General features: G+C 48.5%; 1 protein-coding gene and 1 long non-coding RNA gene across 4 annotated transcripts in view; one reads left to right on the top strand and one right to left on the bottom strand.

The window, feature by feature from the left end:
* The window catches only part of KIAA0232 (KIAA0232 ortholog), a 71,459-nt gene extending 48,426 nt beyond the window's left edge, over positions 1–23,033 (bottom strand). For 2 of the 3 annotated variants that reach the window (XM_054708222.1, XM_054708236.1), the window contains exon 1: positions 22,948–23,005. The gene's annotated coding sequence lies outside the window, so the exon portion shown is untranslated. Of the gene's footprint in view, positions 1–2,749; positions 2,803–22,947 lie in introns of all 3 variants that reach the window. The other variant, XM_054708231.1, reaches the window with a different exon arrangement.
* LOC129147195 (uncharacterized) lies at positions 1,113–8,598 on the top strand. The gene is made up of 3 exons (XR_008554527.1): positions 1,113–1,203; positions 7,853–7,960; positions 8,399–8,598. It is a non-coding gene; the product is annotated as an uncharacterized LOC129147195 (long non-coding RNA).
* Positions 23,034–23,509: the final 476 nt, after the last annotated feature.

The following is a 23,509-nucleotide window of genomic DNA, read 5'->3' as shown; positions in this document are numbered from 1 at the left end:
ATGATGTCCTATAGCACCTAGTAGTGATGTTTCTATCTCTTTCTCTCTCCTTTCCTCTCTGAAATCATTAAAAATCCTACCTAATAAAATAGCAATATGCAAATTGACTGCACCTTCGCTACGCCCAAGCCACACCCACCCGCCAATCAGGGTGAGTATGCAAATTACCCAACAAAGATGGCAGTTAATTTGTATATGCTGAGAGAGAGAGGAGTGAAGACTGAAGACAACCTAGAAGGAAGAGGGAGGAAAAGCGGAAAGCAAGGTGGCTGCCAGAGGGAAAGCCCAGGCGGGGTGGGGCGGAGCGGGGTGGAATGGGGCGGAGCGGGGCAGGTGGCAGTGGCGAGCGGGTGCAGGCGCGGTGGCCGCAAAGGCGGCGGCAGCAGCAGCGCACGCGGCCGCAACAGCCGCTTGCAGGATTTTCCTGCAAATGGGCTACTAGTATATATATATTTTAAAAGGATACACATAATCTCCCCATCCTAACACAATTCACTGTTAGTATTTTGGTGTGGGTTTATTGTTTTTTCCTTTGCATAGAACTTAAATTTTATTATTTCAACATGTAGAATAATATTATTTTATATTCTGCTTTTTTCACCTAATATTATGTCTTCCCAACGCTGTTCTCATGGCACTAACGTGGCAGCCACAAGTCATGTGGTGCTGTGTGATTAAGTTAAAAGTCAGCTCCGTGGGCCACTAGCCACAGTTCAAGTGCTCAGCAGCCGGCTCCATCGTGGCGCAAGGTCCTGCTGCGCTGCCCCGTCACCCTCTGCTTCGATGCCACCATTCACACACTCTCCAGTGCTGGCTGTGACTCTCCAGCGAATGACTGGTTGGGCTGAGCAGAGTCCTGAGCTCTTTCAGCGGAGTTCCCGTGCCCCTCCTCATGTGCCGGGGGGCTGTGCCCCACACTCCCCTTTACTCCCAGAGCTGGGCTGCTCACACAGCTATGTGAGGTAACAATGTGCCCAAAGGAACTGTTTGGGGAACTGGGAACTGCCTTTATGTTTGATAGGTCTCAAATTTCAACTGGTCAGGTTTCATTACAGAGCGTAATCATGGAACGGTCTATGACGAAGTCAGACTGTGCAGAACAGCAAGCACAGATGAAGCTTACTACAAAGGAAGAAGAAAATTCAGAATAACCAGGATGAGGGCCAGAGGACAAAGTTTGGAAAAGTTCTTTAGTCAAAACAGGTAGGTTATGCTGCAGACACAAACCACCCCAAATCGCAGCAGCTTGCTTAACACCAAGGCCTTTATTCTGCTCTTGTACATCGTCCTGGGCTGGCAGGGTGCTCAGTGTGCCCACTCAGTGCAATCGCCCTGGGAGACTGAACCCTGCCAGCCCAGGAGCCAGAGGACAAGATCTGTCCAAAGCGTGCGCTGGAGCTTTGAAAGCTTCCCCGGAAGTGAACCACTCACAAGCTCCCAGTCAAGCCAGGCTCCTGGCCGCCTTCACTGCGGGGGGGAGGGGGGACATGCACCCTCACCTATGCCCACCTCTGCGGAGAGAAGAGGGAAGAACAGAACAGGTGTCAGAGCTCTCACGGCTACTTCCGTGATCAGAAGCAACTCTCTAGGTCAGTGATGGGCAACTTTTTGAGCTTGGTGTGTCAAACTTCGCCAAAAAACTGAGCATAACTCGGGTAGTGTGTCACTTTGAGGGAAAAACATTATTTCGCGATATTTATAGCTTAAATAACATAAATGTGTAATTGTTATATATAATTGTATTTAATAAACCTCAGCGGCCGCGTGTCATCAGAAATGGCTACGTGTGTCAATGCTGACATGCGTGTCATAGGTTCGCCATCACTGCTCTAGGTCAACACTGCTGAAACCAGCACTCTGGCCAACTTAGATGGACTATGCGAGGCACGGGTGAATTAAAACACTGCCAAAGAAAAAAGAAAAAAAAACTGCCAAAGAAAAACTAATCCCTACAAAAGAAGCTAGAGTAATATGTTCAGAGAGGCTTCGGAAGGCATGAAAACCGCTAACACATTCAGACCCAAACAGCAGCAGAGTCCCCGCCTGCCCCACCCCCTCTAGGAAGCTTCTCTAATTACCTAGGCCAGTGGTCGGCAAACTCATTAGTCAACAGAGTGGCAAACCGCGGCTCGCGAGCCGGAGTTTGCCAACCACTGGCCTAGGCCATGCTGCTCTCCCATCACCCTCTGCTTCCAACGCCCTCCATGCACACATTCTCCATCTGCCTCCTGCGTGTGGGCTCCTTCACAGATGAGGCTCCAAGTTCTTCAGGGCCACACTGTGACATATTCCATGCACTAGTTAGCAGAAGGCTTAGGCCCTGGCAGGTGATCAAAACTAAGTCAAACTAAATCCTTCCCAACCTACATGGGGGGAATAACTTCTGGAAAAGGAAGATTTGGGAAAGAAAACAATATTTATAATACTAGCATGGGGAGGGGGACTCAACTCCTTCCCCACCCACACAGGTACTGGAGGCTCTTGTGCCCCCGGCACTGGGCATGTGACCTGCAGATGACGACCCTTGGGGTTGTCCTTCTGTGTTGGCCATCCTAGGTGGGTGGGCTTCGGTCTTCATCCTTAGAGAACCAACTTGTACTTCTTTCCAGGGAAACCACGGCCTTTCCGCTGATCTAGTAAGGCACTTCTGCACTTCACGCCTTTCGTGCTGAATTTTAAACGGTGCTGTCTCACGACACATTTCCCAATGGACATGCTGAAGTGCTCAGTATTCAAGGGTGTGCATTACCTTTCATAACTCTTCAATTAGGGTGTCCTCAGAATTTTTGCACAAAGAAAAGCCTTTGAAGGGTAAAGGTAAAAGACATAAAGTATAAATAGCAGACCATAGAAAAGAGAACATGGAAAGTGGATGCTTAAAATACTAAGATTCTACTACTTCTCACCAAGATCCTAAATAATATTTGCCTGGCAAACTAGACTGTACACACATAACAGGTAGTTATACATAACCCTGGCCTGTATTTTCTGATCTCAGCACACTAATTTGGAACTAAGGTACAGCTTATTCTCTTTGAAAGGTAGCCTGACTCAGAGCCAATCTAGCAGGTGTACCAGTTAATAATGCGGATTTTGTAATCAAAGAAAACACGGTAATTTTAAGAGAAACATCAAAAGTGCTTTATTCAAAGTAGTGTCCATCGCTAGCTACACATTCCCCCATCTTTAGGTAATTTGTGGATACCGTCCCAATAGAACTTTTCTTGTTTTGAGGCAAACCATTCAGAGACCCAATTTTCCACTTCTTCATACATTTTGAAGTGCTGGTCAGAAAGTGCATCTGCCATTGATCAGAACAAGTGGTCATCTGAAGGAGCAAGGTCTGGTGAACACGGCGGGTGGGTTAATACTTCCCAGGCAAGATCTTTTAACGTGTCTTTAACTGGTTTTGAAGTGTGTGCTTTATCATGAAGCAAAATTACTTTGCTGTGTCTTCTGGCACATTCTGGTCATTTTACAATCAAAGTGTGGTTCAAATTGATTATTTGTTGTCAGTAGCGATCAGTATTAATGGTTTCACCTGGTTTTAGAAGCTCATAACACACCTCCTGATCCCACCAAACGCAGAGCATTGTCTTCTTTCCGAAGCGATTTGGCCTTGCAGTCGATGTTGATGGCTGACCTGGATCAACCCATGATTATGTGCGTTTGGGATTCTCAAAATAAATCCACTTTTCATTGCCAGTCACAATTCGATGCAAAAAAGACTTTTTTTTCTTGCCATTGAAGCATTTTACTGATGATTTTTCGGTTTTCCATTTGTCTTTCGTTCAGTTGATGTGGCACCCATTTTCCTTCCTTTAAAATCTTTCCCATTGCTTGTAAACGATCGGAAACTGTTTGCTGAGCAACGTTTAATCTTTCTGCAAGTAGTTTTTCAGTTTGACACGCATCTTCATCCAATAATGCTTATAATTGATTAAAACTTCCCGCAAATGCTCTTTTTTTGGCACAAAATTTGACATTTTTTTTTTAATATATTTTATTGATTTTTTACAGAGAGGAAGAGAGAGGGATAGAGAGTCAGAAACATCGATGAGAGAGAAACATCGATCAGCTGCCCCCTGCACACCCCCCACTGGGGATGTGCCCGCAACCAAGGTACATGCCCTTGACCGGAATCGAACCCGGGACCCTTGAGTCCGCAGGCCGACGCTCTATCCACTGAGCCAAACCGGTCTCGGCAAAATTTGACATTTTTAAGCGTAAAAATATCTATGATGTTAACACCTTCAGAAAATTTGACATATGAAGTTTTGAAGCTTGTTGTCAATACAACAAAATAGCATACATATCAAATCGCATATATATCAACATATGAGTAACTCCATCTATTGAAAAAAGTCTGCATTATTAACCGGGACACCTGGTATAGCCAGAAAAGAAAATCGTCGAGACTCTACAACCTGAACTGAAACTCTATCAAAGAAACAGGACCAAGTGCTGAAAGCTGGCCATGGACACCTGTTTAGCCTAGGTATCTGGAATGGACAATCAGACCTACAGCCTCATCCCCATTTAGAAGTTATCAAGTCCTAGGAAATGAACAAGGCTTCGTTTTAAGATAATGTCATAAATAAAACTAGTGTGGGACATAAGTACTTTCTATGCAAATAGGAAGAACTGCATAAATATTAAGAAATTCCATTTTTACTAGCTAGGTTATCAGAAATCAACTGATTAGTGAATATTCTCCAGTGGCAATTAAAATGTATTATTGTTCTTATAGATAACACTAGTACTTGATAATAACAGGAATTAGCAAATTACAGGCACAGAATATTAGTAGACCTGGTTAATCTCTATGTTTAAAAGATAAGGAAAAAAAGATAAGGAAGAACCAAGATAGAATGATAAAAATCTAGGTGAAAGCACTCCGTTCTACATGGAAGCATAAGCACTAAGCATGTTACTGTTCCAAAGTCTGTGCTCTGATGCTTAGAAAGGTTTATTGATGGAGAAGGCGCCAACTGAGAAGAGGGAAGACCTATTTCTCAAATCCATTTTAAGAAAGTACAGAGTTCAGGCTTCTTTTACAGCAAGGGAAGGGGAAATGGGAGGGACAAGAGGTGATGGACAACCGAAAACACCAGCAGGGTCTGAGGAAGATGGTTCTTAGTCTGCTGACTCTAGTTGATGTGAGTCCAGTCACGAGGTTCCTGCAAATCTTTGATAAACAATACATACTTTCCTTAACCTTCTACAAGGGGCTGTTTCTATAAAAGCCAAGCCAAAAGCAGAACCCCTCTAATGGTGAGCATGTCTGTATGCAAGACTAAGCAGAGCGTTTAGCATGAAGGCACGGGACCCACCCACACAGGCTTGAACAAGACGCAGGCAGAGGCCAGGCATTCACTCTGATGACACTAAGTAAGGGAAGAGCTCTCTATGGAACCTGGACAGCTTCTCCGGACAGTCTGGACCCGCCTCTAGTTTTAACGGGGCTGCCTCTTAAGGAGACAGCCTGCTTATGTAAAGTAACATTGTGTTAGTTCTTTCACTTGACTGGCAGTTATTTGATGATTCATACTCAGCTGTTAATATCTGTGGTTTAAAATCTGGACTGCTTTTCACAGATTAAACTTTCTTTGCAGGTTACCACACCACGATAACCACTGAGGTGCTCAGTTCCTCTCGATCTACTACTAGATGTCAACAATCTTTAGCAGAGCTACAAAAATGGCAGATTTTTATGCCTGCATAAAAGTCCTTATAGATTTACAAAAATGCCTTTTTCCCAAAAAGGTGAAAACTTTGAATCAGACAACTGTGGATGAAAAGGGGCCACACACTAACCCTGACAGGCTCAGGGGAGGCCCGCAGGGCAGGTCTTACAAACCCAGAGACTAAAGCCGGCGGGGAGGAGTCCCTTCCTAGGCCTGTGGCCAAGGTCAGTCTTTACCTTTGACCTTGTCTACAGTCCTGTGCCCTGAGATAACATGCCTGTGACATGGCCTGTTGTCTGTGCACCTAAGAGAAGGTGCCTTTGAGATAGCAGCGCAATCTTGCCCAAACCCCTGGAAGGCACAGCCACTGCACCAGAGCGGGACCCCGCTGTCCGCTGTCCGCTCACACACCACCGCCGGTTCTGTACATGCTAACCGTGTGTGCCCTCCTCCGGTTCTGTACATGCTAACCGTGTGGTTCCCTCCTCCGGTTCTGTACATGCTAACCGTGTGTACCCACCTCCAGTTCTGTACATGCTAACCGTGTACCCTCCTCCGGTTCTGTACATGCTAACCGTGTGTGCCCTCCTCCGGTTCTGTACATGCTAACCGTGTGTACCCACCTCCAGTTCTGTACATGCTAACCGTGTGTACCCTCCTCCGGTTCTGTACATGCTAACCGTGTGTGCCCTCCTCCGGTTCTGTACATGCTAACCGTGCTGTGCCCTCCTCCGGTTCTGTACATGCTAACCGTGTACCCTCCTCCGGTTCTGTACATGCTAACCGTGTGTACCCTCCTCCGGTTCGGTACATGCTAACCGTGTGTACCCTCCTCCGGTTCTGTACATGCTAACCGTGTGTGCCCTCCTCCGGTTCTGTACATGCTAACCGTGTGTGCCCTCCTCCGGTTCTGTACATGCTAACCGTGTGTACCCTCCTCCGGTTCTGTACATGCTAACCGTGCTGTGCCCTCCTCCGGTTCTGTACATGCTAACCGTGTGTACCCTCCTCCGGTTCTGTACATGCTAACCGTGTGTACCCTCCTCCGGTTCTGTACATGCTAACTGTGTGTACCCTCCTCCGGTTCTGTACATGCTAACCGTGTGTGCCCTCCTCCGGTTCGGTACATGCTAACCGTGTGTACCCTCCTCCGGTTCTGTACATGCTAACCGTGTGTGCCCTCCTCCGGTTCTGTACATGCTAACCGTGCTGTGCCCTCCTCCGGTTCGGTACATGCTAACCGTGTGTACCCTCCTCCGGTTCTGTACATGCTAACCGTGCTGTGCCCTCCTCCGGTTCGGTACATGCTAACCGTGTGTACCCACCGCCGGTTCGGTACATACTAACTGTGTAGTTCCCTCCTCCGGTTCTGTACATGCTAACCGTGTGTACCCTCCTCTGGTTCTGTACATGCTAACCGTGCTGTACCCTCCTCCGGTTCTGTACATGCTAACCGTGCTGTACCCTCCTCCGGTTCGGTACATGCTAACCGTGTGTACCCTCCTCCGGTTCTGTACATGCTAACCGTGCTGTACCCTCCTCTGGTTCTGTACATGCTAACCGTGTGGTTCCCTCCTCCGGTTCTGTACATGCTAACCATGTGTACCCTCCTCCGGTTCTGTACATGCTAACCGTGTGTACCCTCCTCCGGTTCTGTACATGCTAACGGTGTATACCCTCCTCCGGTTCTGTACATGCTAACCGTGTGTACCCTCCTCCGGTTCTGTACATGCTAACCGTGCTGTACCCTCCTCCGGTTCTGTACATGCTAACCGTGTGTTTCCCTCCTCCGGTTCTGTACATGCTAACGGTGCAGCCCCCTCCGACGGAGAAGAAGGGCCTGTCTCTCTGCTTTGCTTTTTATCCAACCCCCGAGGTTTCTGTGCTGGCTTTCTCCCGCCCCGGTGGACTAAAGGGGCCACATGCTGACCTGACAGCTCAGGGGAGGCCTGCGTGGCGGTCTTGCAAACTCAGAGCCCTAAAGTCACCACAAAGGACGGTCTGAAATTAAACTTCAACAAAAAGCAGTGAGGGTGGGTAGTCACCTCCTAGGCCGGTATCTCCCCTGACAAGGTCAATCTTCATCTTAACTGAGCTTATTGTCTTTTTGCATCTACGATAACATGTAAAATGTCAGGGTAACTTGTAACTTCCCTTTTTTCCAGACTTCTCAGGGCACAACCAAATGCCCTAGGCGCCAGGACAGGGACCACAAATCCCTTCATTGTGATGGTTTTCATGTTCACATTCCTGTACCCACCTAAGGAAACAAAGTACGTGTCTATCATTTTACTCTTTATCCAATCCCAGAGGTCCCCCCTCCTTTGCTTTCTCCCGCCTCTCTACTCTCTATCACCAATGGATTTCTTGTAACCCACCTGTCTCCTCCTTGGATTGCAAGGTATAAAAATAGAGGAAAACCCGCCATTCTCCGGGGCATTATCCCAATCCGCTGAAATTCTGCTTCCCAGCAATTGTCGACAGTTTGGCTCAAATAAACTCACAAAAATTCTTCACAGGTTAACAGAACCCTGGACCCTTCAGTCCGCAGACCAATGCTCTATCCGCTGAGCCAAACCAGCTAGGGCCCTAGAAAGCTATTTAAATGAACAGTGTCCTCATTTAAAAGATAACCTACTACAATTTCCCCAAAGTGTACTGTGGGTGATACAAATTTTTATTATTTTTGTTATAAACTTCTTCCTTTGCAGAAAGTAGGGAAATGCCAGAGCTGAAACAAAAGCAGGCTTACCGTGGGCCATCTTGCAGCTGTTACCATGGCCTTGTGCAAAGGAACCGGTAGACAGCACTCCCCATCCTCACGACTGTGGACCCTTTCTGGGAAGAGCCTTTCCCTGAGGCCCAAGTGATAAGAAGACAGATCGCCTGGGTCCTATGGCCTGAACTTCCCAGGACTGAAAAGTTAAACTGAAGATATATCTTAGGAATAAGATCATTAAGTATATTCTTCTTTTCTTTCCTTTAAATAATCTGCATAAGTTGTTCTATTCTGGAGAGTAAATCTATCAGTAGTCCCTTTCACATGGGCTCAGAAACTTCCAGATTCTCCTTTTCCCCCAGGCAGGCCTCAGTCCTGGTTTGTCATCTCTGCCAGCATGCCCTCGGGGTACTCTCTGCCACACTGCACGGCCCTGGGCGAGGCAGGAACCTGAGCGTCCAGGAGGCACCTGCAGCCACGCAGATGATCCTGGGTTTGTTTCCACGTCACAGAACCACACGCTGCTTTTAGGGGATCAGAAGACAGATGCGTGACAACAGGTGCTAATGGCAGAGCCCTCAAGAGGCCTGTACCCACTGCCAGTGGCCCCAGCACAGGGAGGCAGTGTGGTGCTGGGGGGAGGGGGGAGACTCCCTCCGGGGGTTGGGGGAGAGCAAACTGATGAGAAGCACCTGCATTTGCTGGGTGTCAGGCATAGCTGCCAAAAACTTAGGAATGCTATCAATTTAAGTGTACCTTCAGGCCCCCCTGAATTTGGGGAAAGTGCGAGAAGCCCCACAATTCAAGCCAAAGTGGGGTAGCATTAATATGACTATCTATGGAGTTCTCCCTAGATCACTGAAACAGACAGAGTCCTCAAACCCCAATTATAAATACTTTAAAGACAGGTTAGCAATGCAAAGTTCTCAAAAATACTCAGCAAAGTATGACACTCAGCAGAGGTGACACATTGGGGGTTGGAATTTTTACACTAATTAAGACCCTTCTCCTCAAAAACTAGATTGAAATGACTACCTGCAGAGCCCCATACAAGTCAAAACTCTAAAAGTTCACTGATATGCAACTCATAAATATTACTACACTATAAAGGTAAATGTAAAGGAAGAAAAAGGGTAGAAATATACACTGCATGGCTCAGAAAAACATGTAAGCAAAGATGGAAAAAAAGTAGTTAACTAAACATTAAACATAAAAACCAACTTTCAAATGACTTATGTTAAACAAAATTGACCCGTCCTTTCTTATAGATTCTGGTCAAGTTTTCTATCATGAGAAATATTTGATTTGGGGGTTAGTAATAAGTATTCTGCTCAAGTGACTATGAAAGTAGACAACTCTGGAAATAGAGTACCATCCCTGAAATATTTAATGAATTAAAGTGATCTTATCCAAATGCATCTTCCAGGGGTTACCCAACCACCAGTAACTATGAATGCTGGCGTGACTTTTGCCTCGAGATGTTCTAGACCCTAGAACATTCATGTTTCAATGTAAAAAATCTGTACAATTTATACTAATGTCACTGCCTACAAATCAAATCCCCTAGCCCCGTGGTCGGCAAACTGCGGCTCGCGAGCCACATGTGGCTCTTTGGCCCCTTGAGTGTGGCTCTTCCACAGAATACCACGGCCTGGGCGAGTCTATTTTGAAGAAGTGGCGTTAGAAGAAGTTTAAGTTTAAAAAATGTGGCTCCCAAAAGAAATGTCAATCGTTGTGCTGTTGATATTTGGCTCTGCTGACTAATGAGTTTGCCGACCACGGCCCAGCCTGTGCCCTCAGTCTACGCCCATTGGGCCTTGATCGCTAGAAGAACCTCACGCGTGCGCAGACGCACACTTTTAACTGCTATCCTTCCTTCCACAGCGGCATTCTTGCCCTCCCAGAGGAAACCTTACGTCCATTCATCTACCACTCTTGGCTCCCTGCGTCCAGCACCTTGCTCTGTGCCTGCATTCCCACGGTGTAATCTGTTATGTTCTAGTAAAGTCCCGTGTGTCCTTCCGTCCTCGGGGCAGGGAAAGATGAAGCACTCGGGTTGGATTCAACGCCCACAGTGGAGCCAACGCCACCAGGCCTCACAGACTAACTTCCCAGCAGGAAGGTGCTGGCAAAGAGGCAGGAGTGAAACGCAGGGAGAGGGCTAAGATACAGGGGTGTCTCCCAGGCTCTGAGTGCGTTACTAGAGCAGCTGGGAAAGCTTTGGCTTAGGAGAGGAACAGCCACTGGGATGGCCCGCGCTGTGTGTCGGCGGGCCTGGGCCATGGGTGCCCAGATACTTGGTAAGCACGATGCCGGTGTCTGTGAGGTGCTTCTCGACGAGATGAACGTCCAAATCAGTGGGCTGAGCACAGCAGGCTGCCCTCCCCGTGTGGGTGGGCCGCAGCCAGTCCACCGGAGGCCTGAGTAAGTTGAAGGCTGAGTAAGAAAGAACCTGCATGTTACCAGGTCTGAGAACACAGTCTTCAAATATCCTTCTCCACACTATGGTCAGAAAGATATTCGTCTTCCAAAAGCATTCCAGTTTTTCTTGGCACATTTGTGCTTTAAAACAAGAAGCGTTCTCCGGCATTAAAGTCCGTGGTCACCTCTCCTGCCCTGGTGCCCACCCTCTCCAGTTGACTTCCTCCATCAGCGTCTCCTACAGCAAAACCTGAGGCAGACGTGTGGAATTTAAAGTTTTCTAGTAGTCATATTGAAAGGGAAAAGCAAATGAAATTTTTTGGTTTGTTTGTTTACTTTTTGTTACTCCTCATGCAGGGATATTTTTTCCATTGATTTTTAGAATGGAAGGGAGGGAGGAGAGGGGAGAGAGAAACATCAACATGAGAAAGAGACACACACATCAATTGGTTGCCTCCTACGCATGCCCCGACTGGTACTGGGGATCGAACCTGCAATCCAAGTATGTGCCCTTGACTGGGAATCGAACCCTCGACCCTTAGGTGCATGTGCTGACGCTCTAACCACTGGGCAATACTGGTCAGGGCCCAAATGAAATTACTTTTAATATATTTCACTTAACTCGATATATCCCAAATATTATCACTCTAAATACAATCCAGGTTAAAGATTACGAATGGTATTTTACATTCTTTTTTCCGATACTGAGTCTCTGAAATCTGGGGAATATTTGACACAAGACAGCTCAAGTAAAAATAGCCACATCTCAAGTGCTCAAAAGCCACATGTGGCTCGTGGCTACCGTACTGAACAGCACAGTCCTAAGTGATCTCCAGTCCCGAGACTTCAACTATTATCGATGTAGCAATTACTCCAAGTGTCCTCTCTACTCTGCTTCTCATGAACCCCAGAATTCTAGAGTCATCAAGGTACATGAGGTGTCCAACTGGCTGCTCAACTTATGTCTTTTTTTGTTGTGCATCCTCACCCAAGGATATCTTTCCATTGATTTTAAGGGAGAGTGGAAGAGAGAGGGAAAGACAGAGAAATATCGATGTGAGAAAAACACATCAACTGGTTGCTTCTGGCATGGGCCTTGACAGGGCCGGGGCCAAGGAGGAACCTGCAGTCGAGGCACGTGCCTTGACCAGAATAGAACCTGGGACCCTTAGGTCGGCAGGCCAATGCTCTATCCACTGTGCCACACTGGCTAGGGCACAACTTATCCTCTATAATAAAGGGCTAATGTGCAAATGGACCGAACTTCGGAACAACCGGTTGCTATGACGCGCACTGACCACCAGGGGGCAGGTGCTCAATGCAGGAGCTGCCTCCTGGTGGCCAGTGCGCTCCCACAGGGGGAGCACTGCTCAGCCAGAAGCCGGGTTCATGGCTAGCAAGCACAGCGGCGGTGGTGGGAGCCTTTCCCGCCTCCACAGCAGCGCTAAGGATGTCCAACTGACAGCTTGGGAGCGGGTCTAAGCTGGCAGTCAGACATCCCCCGAGGGCTCCTGGACTGCGAGAGGGCACAGGCACCGGGCCTCTAGTGTCTTAAATAAAAAACAAACTCCGCATTCTCACTACCACCATCCTTGCCATGACCTTCCCAATGTCAGTCAAGGGCAATGCCGTGATTCCACTGCTCAAGCCAAAAGCTTTGGCACCATACTGACTCCCCTCCTCTCACATCCCATATCTATCCATCAGCACCTCCTCTTAGTTCTACCTTCACACTGCACCCAGAACGGGGTGCTCCCATGTTCTGCCCTCCCCCTGAAAGCCTGCTGTGCTCTTGAGATGTCCTCCCATCTCTCTCCCTATTTCCTTCAGCTCGCGTCACCTTACCAGAGCCTTCCCTGTCCACCCGGTACAACAACCCTGCCACTCCTGCTCTGTTCTTCCTCTTAGCACAAATCTTCACCTGACATGCGGATCCACCGCTTACTCATATCACCAGACTCCCCCACCCCTCCCAGGACAGAACAGTGCCGTGTGCTGGCTGTGTGGGTGGGTGTCCCCTCAGGTGGCCGACAGCCTCCGCCTGCTGCACATTCCGAGTCACCACAGAAAGGACATCAGGCTGCCCACAGCAACACTGACCAGAGAGGGGGACTAGACCCAGCCTCCCTGCCCAAGGCAGACCTCCTATCAGCTTGGCCATGACTTCCTCAGAACTGCCTGGCCCGAGGTTGCTCCACCCAGTCCCTGCCTCCTCTCCCTTCAGTCACATCCGATGTGCCCCTGCCCTCCCTCCTTCCCTTCCCAGGCAAGTCTCCTGCACGTCTGACGGTCTTGGCATCTGTGCCTAGGACGAAGCAGGCACTTTATAACCGTATTTTCCAGCGTATAAGACGACTGGGCGTATAGAAGATTTTCCCGGGTTAAAAAGTCGTCTTAGACGCCGGAAAATACGGAATGTGAATGAATGACCCTCTAGGAAGAGTGGGGCAGTGGCAGAACGTGCACTTTAAGTTGCAAGGGTAGACGCCTGGGCTCCTGCTGTCTTATTATTTGTAACCTTGGGAAGTTTCTTGAGGCCTGAGCCACAGCATCATCATTTGTAAAATGGAGACAATCCCACCCTCTCTAGACTGTCAGGAGGATGAAATGACAGTTCCCTAAGGTCCCACCACACGGCCGCCCACGCAGCCCCGTCCTCGAGTGTGAGCTCATTCTCCTCCTAACCCACTCCTGTAGCTGCTGCTGAGATCCTTTGCCTTTCCCCTTCCCCATGACTTCTGACCTTTTTTAATGAAATAAAGCCCCAAATGACCCTATATACCCACTAGTAATCCCTTGTTCAATTAAGCCTAACTAACGAAAAAACTACTTTCATTCCTATGATGGACTTCGAGTTTATTTATTAGATTTCAGAAAGTGAAATATCATCAGAGATGGGTATCATATACTCTGAAACTTAAGCTGTTTCCCTAAAGCTTCAAGAAAGTACACTTCTGCACTAGCTGGTGTGGCTCAGTGGATAGTGTGTCGGCTTGCAGACCGAAGGGTCCCGGGTTCAATTCCAGTCAAGAGCACATACTTCGGTTGCAGGCTCCTCCCAGCTCGGGCCCTGGTCGGGGCTCAGGCAGGAGGCAACCAGTTGATGTGTTTCTCTCAAATCTGTATTTCCCTCTGTCGTTCCCTCTCTCTTCCATTCTCTCTAAAAAACAATGACAAAATATCCTCGTGTGAGGATAAAAAAAAAAAAAAAGTACACTTGAAAAAAAACACGCAGTCCAAAATCTAAAAATACAGTTCAGTACCAACTTCTTAACACTAAGGTTTTCAAAGCCCCTTTAAAAAATTTTTTTAAGTTTGTAGCATTCTAGATTATTATGGAGTTTTTCAAGAACATATGCTCTGACTTTTCGTGGATTTCAATTCAGCAGTTTTTACAACAACCTCAAGCATGACGTATGTGCACCTCTTACATATGCATTCTGGAAAACCTCCAAGTGGGTAACTAAATGGTCAGCGTGAGTCACAGGGAGCAGGAGTAGGAAGCATGAGGGTGAGGGTTTTTATTTTTATAAACTTCTTTTAAAAAGTCTGACAGGACTGGCTACATAATCTGTGGGGTCCAGGGTAAAATCATTAAGAATATCGAGACCGTGACAGCAGAGCATTAAACCAAGTGAGGGCCCACGTGACTGTCCAGGTTGCTAGTTCCTGAGGCGGGCTGTGAACCTTTGTAATTTTTAGCAATCTAATTTTTAATGTGCAACACAAAGAGTTGTCATCCTTCAGAAGGAAGGCCAAGAGGCATATGAAAACATGCTCAAAGTCACTAATCATCCGAGAGATGCAAATTAAAATGACAATGAGGTACCATCTCACACCTGTCAGAATGGCTGTCATCAACAAATCAACAAATGACAAGTGCTGGCGAGGATGCGGAGAAAAAGGAACCCTCGTGCACTGCTGGTGGGAATGCAGACCGGTGCAGCCACTGTGGAGAACAGTATGGAGATTCCTCAAAAAACTAAAAATGGAACTGCCATTTGACCCAGTGATCCCACTTCTAGGAATATATCCCAAGAAACTAGAAACACCAATAAGGAAGGATATATGCACCCCTATGTTCATAGCAGCACAATTTACAATAGCTAAGATTTGGAAACAGCCTAAGTGCCCATGAGCAGATGAGTGGATTAAAAAACTGTGGTACATCTACACAATGGAATACTACGCTGCCATAAAAAAGAAGGAATTCTTACCATTTGCAACAGCATGGATGGAACTGAAGAGCATTATGCTAAGCGAAATAAGCCAGTCAGAGAAAGATAAATATCACATGATCTCACTCATTTATGGAATATAATGAACTACATAAACTGATGAACAAAAACAGATCCAGAGACAGAGAAGCATCAATCAGACGGTCAAACCTCAGAGGAAGGAAAGGGAGAGTGGGTGGAAGGGGGAGAGATCAACCAAAGGACTTGTATGCATGCATATAAGCCGAACCAATGGACACAGACAACAGCGGGGTGAGGGCATGAGTGGGGGTGGTGGGGAGGGCAAAAGGGGGATAAGGACACATATGTAACACCTTAATCAATAAAGAAAAATTTTTTTTTAATTTTAAAAAGTTGTCATCCTTAATACTACAAAATTAGATTACAGGACTACTTCAGAGAAAAAATATCAAGCCTAATGCCTAAAATTATTAAAATATAGCCACCAAGAAAAATTTTCACATGATCAACAATAATTCAGAGAAGTTAGCCACGTGCTGGTCAGCTTTCTGTCGGCTGCACAGGGTAAGGAGGTTACCATGCAAGCTCCCCAGGACACACGTCTAGAATGTCCACTGCAATGGGGAGGCCTCCCATCAGCCAGGGGACATTCACACAACGGAATTCTTGGACCGTAAGAAGCGTGAAGGCGATCTGTACAGGAGGCAGATCTGTGTGCCTGATAAGAAAAGCACCCAAGACACAAAGTCTAGTGTTTGTTTAAACACGAACACTCTCTACCATGACCCCACTTCTTACAAGTATAGGCATAATTTTTTTATGACATCCAAGAAACTTAGTGGTTTTTCAAGATGAGTACAGGATGGGAAGAGGAGTGAAGATTTACTTTTCTTCTTAAAATTTCCTTCTTTCTTAGATTTTTTAAAATAAAAAGAAGGCTCACCCGGCCAGGGTGGCTTGTTGGGCGTTGTCCTGTGCACTGAAAGCTCGCCGGTTCAATCCCAGTCAGAGCACATGCCTGGGTTGCAGGTTCTATCCTCAGCCCCAGTCAGGGTGCATGTGGGAGGCAATGAATGGATGTGGCTCTCTCACGTCAACGTTTTTTGCTTTTCTCTCTCTCTCTCTTTCTCTCTCTGTCTCTGTCTCTCTCTTTCTCCCTTCCTCCTTCCCTCCCTTGCTCTCTCCCTCTCTCCCACTCTTTAAAAAAATAAATCAATGGAAAAAATATCCTCAAGTGAGGATTAACAAAAACAAATTAAAGATACATGATTCTACCATCTTCAGGCTTTTAAATAAATAAACAAATGGGCTTTATAACAATTATATTCAAAACAATGTTTTGGTAAATAATACAAAATATACTTTAACAGTTGTAAGCTTTACATTTTATAAAAACAAAAAACTCCTTAGTTGGTAATAGCAAAAAATTATTAAAATTACTATCAGTAGCCAATTATCTATGGTGATAACCAATGAGAGCAGCAGCGAGTAACCACCACCACCAAAAAATGGGTAAAAGAACGTGTCCATTCAATTTCAACTTCCTCTCCATTAAAGTCTTCAGGGAAGATGCTAACAAGGAGCAAAATGTTAGACACCTAAGAAAAGGCAAGTAACTGAAGGAAAAAAGTAAAGAACTTGAATAAATCCCCAATTAGGGAGACAATTTTGAACAGTGATGTACTGGCTATTAAGATTCCAAAGGTACTCTGGGAGTGTAACTGAGCTCCAAGCAAACTCCTGGCTGAAGGGAAAATAAATCCCTCCCGTGTTCTACCTCTCTTCATTACTGAGGTAACAACCATTTTACCCCCAAAAAACAATTTTGAAAATCCATTGAGGCGTATTTCTTTACACTTACTTATCTCCATGTATTTTTTCTTCATAGGGATGGATTCATTCATTTCCATATGTACTGAGTGCCACTGCCCTGCGCCAGGCACCATAAATTAAAGACTCCACTCACAGTGACCAGGCTCACTCTGGTCACTAGAGAATCACTCACGCACGCACACACATGAGCATGCGCACACGCATGCACACACACACACAGCCTGCACCCATGGCACTCACCTTCCTTCATCACTCTAGCTAGAAACACACACGCACGGAGCAACACATTCTCAAGCATTTTTGTAACTATTAATTTTCTAACTGTTTTATTGTCTTTATTTCTAGTACAGTTCCTAGTTCGTTCATTCAGTGGGATAGCCCTATCATCCCCAATTCTTTGGGGCGAGTTTTAAGAGCAGTTTATTAGGAATATGTAGATTTCCAATGGTTTTTTTAAAGTTCAAAATCACAAATATAGTCAATGTACGTTAAATAGCAATCAACACATATTCTTGTGTTGCTGCAAGTAGGAAATTCCACATTATTTTAGAACTAACAGTACCTTTTCAAGTTTCTGGATACAGCTTGTTAATAACTAGTGCATATAAACTGAAAAATAACAAATACTGAATTACAAGTTTCCAAATTATAGCTGGTTTTCCCCTCTCCTTCCTCCCTAGCGGGTCAGGGGTAAGGCTGCTGACCAGACAAAGAGAGGGGGCGACAGAGAAAGCCTCACTCAGGGCAAAAGCTTGAAGATGTCTAAACCAGAATTTCCATCTCAACCGTCATTCCCAATACTACACAGGGAGACACTATTGTTTAATGAATTATTTCAAGATATAAGACTGAAATGGAAACCTTTGTTTTACTGAAAAAGAATATACAGTGTAAAGTCTGACAATTCCATTTCCCACATAAGCCACAGGCAAAAGAAACCGCCTGGCCTAGTCAGTTTGCCGTCTTCAGAACAATGCGGGCCACCATCACGAATCGACTTGTGCAAAACCCCTCTCCAGCCAATGCTCGCTTTTCTGCTTATTCCCAAAACCAACGAAAGAACAGAGGTGCAGTTGGAGAGACCACACAGGCCCAGAAATAACCCTGTGAACAGTTACAGTAAACCAGCATAAGCTATAAAACCAATCAACTTACCCACCACTCCTGTTCCTACACCTGCTCCAACCAACAGCTAAAAGCTGCCACTTACTGAGCACTTACTACGCGCTGGGCCTTGTTCGAGTGTCATGTGGATGGATTCAAGGAGCTCTCATACAAAGCCACTCCAACCCTCCTCCCCCCTGCTGAAATCAGAGACTGTAGACTAAATGAGTTAATTCAAACACTCAATGAGTAAGTACTATGTGAAAAGCTACACTGCCCATTAGCAGGAGTCAGCAATGGGTAAGGTTTCCCTCTCTTCCCTCCAGGAGTTTACATAAAGACTTACCTAAAAGTCAAAGGGAAAAGGTAGCGAACTGGAGGTACCAGTCCAGCACCGTGTGGGAGAAGAACGAGGAGTTGATTCTGCAAACCCGGGGAGGCTTCTCTCGTAGAAGCAGAAGTACTTAAGCCAAACCTTCAGTATCAAGAATTCCGCCAGGAAGAAAGAGGCAGAAAGGACATTCCAGAATAAAGGAACTGGACAACCAACCATGAGAGCAGCCAGAGGTCTAGTGTTGAAACACACGGTGACGAGAGACACGGTAAAAGATCAAGCTCGAGGCTGGAATGAGGCCAGATGGCATAAGGTCTTAGAATGATTTCCTAACCCTAGAACGTGAATTCTCACCAAGGGAGGGCCGGGTGGTGTGCCTCCAAGGGCGGGCTCTGGAGGCGTCAGCCCACCTCCCAGCAGAACCAGGCCATCCCCTCCAGGTGTGATGGGGCGGGGGATGCCGAGAACCTCTGGTGCACACTGGGGGAAGGCGTGCTATCGTGTGATTTGCATATTAAATCATTCTGTAACAATGCGGGAGGACCAGAGAGCCTGAGAAAGCGAGCCGGTCAGCAGCAGGCCTACTTAACAACCCACGTGAGGACTGACGAGAGCCCGCAGGGGCAGGGGCGGAGGAGCCCTAGGAAAAGGTGGATGGAAAAGACACGTGGAGGCAGACGGGGTAAAAATCTGGTCAAGAAGCGGAAGACGCGGAGCTTCCGGCCTGGGTAACGAGAAGGACGAGTGTGCTGGAGGTAAGGCATCTCACTAACTTACAGCGGAGCGAGGACACGCGGGACACCAAGTATGGCCACTTTCAGTGACACGACAAACAAAAATAGCACAGACAAGACTGCTCTCATTTCACAGAACAAAGAGACTAAAGTCCGAGAGGGATGTAACCGCCTTGCCCACAGTGACCCAGGGGTGAGCGCTGCGCCAACACACAGCCGAGTCTTCCAATGCAGGCCTCGGGCGCTTTAAATAAGCCCTCCCGGTGCAAACTACTATCTAATGAGCTTAATAAATCTCGTTCTAAAAACCATTTTAATAAAAAGTAATCTGCTGGGAGTACAACTGGATTTCAAAGGTAAGGGACATTTTAAAACGTGTGTCCTGGCTCCCTCCACCCAGGAGACAGGTGCGGTGGCTTCGCGGGCGGCAGGCAGGCTCCTGGGTCCTGGCAGTGAGACAGATGGGAGGCGGTTGTTTGTACTTCGTATAAAGATCCCACTTGGTATCACATGAGAGGCCAAAAATAACTGAAAAGAAATATTCTAAGTATTAACTATCTTCAACACAGTATAACTGCATTTTGAATGTTGTGGTTGGTACTCTGATATTTGCTATTAACATATTTCATAACAATAACACACTACATAAGGCGATTACAGACTCTAGCAAACGTTTGAACACTTTCATGTTTAAACTCCTGAGCAAAGTGTTGGGGCTAATGTAACACAGCCAGGGTTTAACATACACAATACAACACGATACAGGCAATAATACAAGTAAAAATAGAGGATTATGACTGCAGAAATGAATAACTCATTTTTACAGGATTTCCAAAGGGCTCCAGAGGAGGTAAAATCAGATGTGGGCTTTTAAAAACTGGAGGGGAGCACTGGCCAGTCTGATTCAGTGTATAAAGCCTCAGCCCGTGGACCGAAGGGTCTCGGGTTCGATTCCTGGTCAAGGGCAGTACCTGGGTTGCAGGTTTCATCCTGCAGGTTTCATGCAGGTCAGGATGCTGCGTGTGGGAGGCAACCAATCAATGCGTCTTTCTCACATCATGTTTCTCTCTTCTCTCCCCCCACTCCTTACTCCCTCTCTTCTAAAAATCAATGGAAAAAATATCCTCGGGTGAGGATTAACAAACAATTTTAAAAACTGGAGGGGATGGGAGTGAGACAAGCATTCCAATCAGAGCTGAGGCTACAAGCAAAGAAGGAAGCAGCAGCGTGGCATGTTCCGAGACCAAGAGTCGTCCTGACTGGCGGCACAGTGTGGAAAGGTGAGGAAAAGGACAGGCCACGAGGGGCCGTGGATGTGAAGCTGGTGGGCCCGGATTCCATTCCCCAACCAGCAGGCAGTCTTAGAAGCTTTCTGCGCCAGAGACTGGCAAGATCTGATCTGTGTTTCAGAAAGAGGACTCTGGCGGCCAGAGAGGAGGAGATGGCGAGGAGCCTGAAGACAGAGCTTTAAGCCAAGAAAGGAATCAGAAGCTTTGAGACACTGGCACTAATCTAGTATTTTTAACGGGGCTTGAATGTTGCTGGAATTATTTCACATCTCCCCTTACTTGATCATCCCAACCATCCTGAGACAGATATCATCATTATTCCCATTTTACTGATGAGAAAACTGGCTCAGAGGCCACTAATGGTTCCAAGTGAAATGCTGCTAAAACAGAGAAAATCCAGGCTCAGTACTTCTCCACACTGGGCAAAAAATGTTTAATCCTATTGCTTTTGAAAAGCAATATTGCTACTGTAAAAGCAGACTGATCTATAAGATCACTAGAGAAGTATTAAAAATCCGTGTAATTTTCCCAAATGTTTGCAACTTGTGTAACAAATAAGCTAATTAGCCTTAAAATAGTTACAGATATGCTTTCTGTTAACCCCATGTTAAAGACCTGTCCTTTAAAAAGCGAACAGAAAAACCCTGGTACCTCTAATCCCACGTGCTATGGAGTTAAACATTTAAGAGTAGTATTCTGCCCTCCATTCCATGTTCAAGTAGCCAAATTGGCATTTCATTGACGAAACCGGCTTGAGTAGAAACCACTACACCTGTGCCCCAACTGAAGCCCTAAACTACTTTTTGAATTATTAAAAAGTCATTCTTTAGCAGGTTACAGCAATTGAATCTAGAACACAGGGTGGGACAGAAGGAGGTTTACAGTTGTTCATATGGAAAATACCACAATAACTAATAAGTAATAGTAAAGAACAAACTCGATGTTTCACGCAGGCACACCTGTACAGCTCCTTCGGCCCCGCCCTGGGTAAGATGTACGTGCGAGGAGCTTACCTAATTCAGAATCAGTGTTTGTCACAAAAGAATGGCATAAAGATCCTGAGGCCCATTTAAGAATGGGTGGTTCCAGCCCTAGCTGGTTTGCTCAGTGGACTGAAGGGTCCCAGGTTCTATTCCTGGTGAGGGCACAGGCCTGGGTTGTGGGCTTGGTCACCAGTGGGGGGCATGCAGGAGGCAGCTTATCAATAATTCTCTCTCATCACTGATGTTTCTCTCTCTTCCTCTCCCTTCCTCTCTAAAATCAATAAAAATAAAAAAATATTTTTAAAAAATGGATGGATCCAAAAAAAAAATGATGAGAGAACATCTGACCTTCAGAATGCAGAGTGGTAGATTTTTTTCCCCCTCCCCTTTAAATTTCAAAGTCTAAGAAACGGTCAAGGTGTTCTGGCGCGGGTTTTATATTAGAGGAGAAATCTGGATTACTCACAACACCTATTATCAAAACTGCTTGCCCCCAACCCACCTCACCAAACTTCTACCACCGTTTTGTGGTGTGTGTGTGTGTATGTTTTAACATGCAAAGACCCAAAGATGTCAAAGCCCCTTCTCGGGAACTTGGAAGAAGTATCCAACCTGCATATCCAAGTGTCCAACCCAGGAAATTACGGGCAGGAACCGCATTTAGTTAAATCATTCCAACGACCCGCAGGCCCCCTCCCCGCTTCTCTGCTACACTTTCTACCAGCTGACGCCTCTGCAGCTTCCCCATGGAGGGCAGGGCTGAGAGGTGGCGAAAGAGAAATCAAAACCGGGCTCGGCCATTTGGGCGTCTGCGACCAGGGACGCGCAGGCCCCCGTCAGTGCACCCCCCGCCGCGCGCTAAACGCCGGGCCAGCGCACGGCGTGTCACCCGCCGCAGCCGCGTCTCCCGGGCGGAGCGGAGCGGAGCGGGGGCTCGAGAGGCCGCAGAGGCCGCGAGTGCTCGGGAGCCAGGGCTCGGGACCTCTCGCCCCGCCGCGGCGAGTGACTTTGCGGGCCTGTCATTCCCGACGGCGGCCGTAACCTTCGCCGAACCTTGTGCCGCGCCCGCCCCGCGCGCGCCCGGCCCCGGCCCCCGCCAGTCCCCGCCCCCCGCACGCCGCGCCACAGGCCCGCGCGCCCGTCCGTCAGGCCGGCCCCGCCCCGCGCGGCCCCTCCCCCGCCGGCGGTTTCCCTCCCCGGGCCCCCAGAGGACAATGCTGGCGGGGAGGGGGCCGCGCCGCGAGCGCCCACCCGCAGGCCGGCCGGCCACGCCGGGACCCCGCCGCCGCCGCCGCCGCCGCCCGGGGCTCCGCGCCCCGGCCCACGTCCGGCCCGCGCTCACCTCCCCGCAGAGAGCCGCTCCCAGCGCCGCGACACCGGCCCATTGTGCGGACTCATCGTCCGCCCCTCGCTCTCCCGGAGCGCGGTTCCAAGCCGGGCCGGGGCGGGGGGTCCCGGAGCCCGCAGCCCACCGCACGCCGGGGCCGGGCCGGGGTGCTCGCGGAGCCCGCGGCTCACGGGGCGGCCCGGCCTCCCTCACGCCGGCCCCGGAGTCCCTCAGCGGCGGCTGCCCGTCGGGTCCCCGCCCCGCCGGCCGGCCGAGGGGCCGCGCCCGCCCGCCCGCCCGCCCCGGCCTCCCGGTACCTGCCGAGCGGCGCTGCGGCTGGCGGCGGCGCCTCCTCTCCTCTCCTCTGCGGGCTCCGAGCGGCTGCCGAGCGCCGGCGGCCCTGGCCTGCGCCTTACGTAAAGCGGCGGCGGCTCCGGCGCCACTCGCGGAGGGCGGGAGGCTGCGCGCGGAGCCGCTCCGCTCCGTTACCCGGCAACTGGCCTCAGCGCCCCGCCACCCGGGCGCGCTCCATATCCTTCCGCCCAGGCGCCGGGATTACATCAGCGCCGCCCCGCCCGCCCCGGCCCCGCCCCTCCGGCCGCAGCGCTGCCGGCGCGGAGGCGGGCGGAGCGCACGGGTGCCGGCCGGAGCCCTGCAACCTGGGGCGGCTGTCGGACCCCGCCGGGAGGTAGCAGGGCTGGAGGCGTCGGAGAGGAGACGCCCCCTCCGGAGGGGCGCGTGGGGCTGCTCTTTGCAAACACCCCTAAACTCCGCCGCCGCCCCGGCCCCCGCGGGGGGAGTGGGGCTCGGCTTGCGCCGCCACACCCGCGGCTCGGCACAGCCCCCGCCTTCCCGGGCGCTCGCTCCACCTGTCTGCGC

This window comes from Eptesicus fuscus, chromosome 2 (assembly GCF_027574615.1).
Source record: "Eptesicus fuscus isolate TK198812 chromosome 2, DD_ASM_mEF_20220401, whole genome shotgun sequence".
NCBI lineage: Eukaryota > Metazoa > Chordata > Mammalia > Chiroptera > Vespertilionidae > Eptesicus > Eptesicus fuscus.
This window is presented reverse-complemented; position numbering and strand designations above follow the sequence as displayed.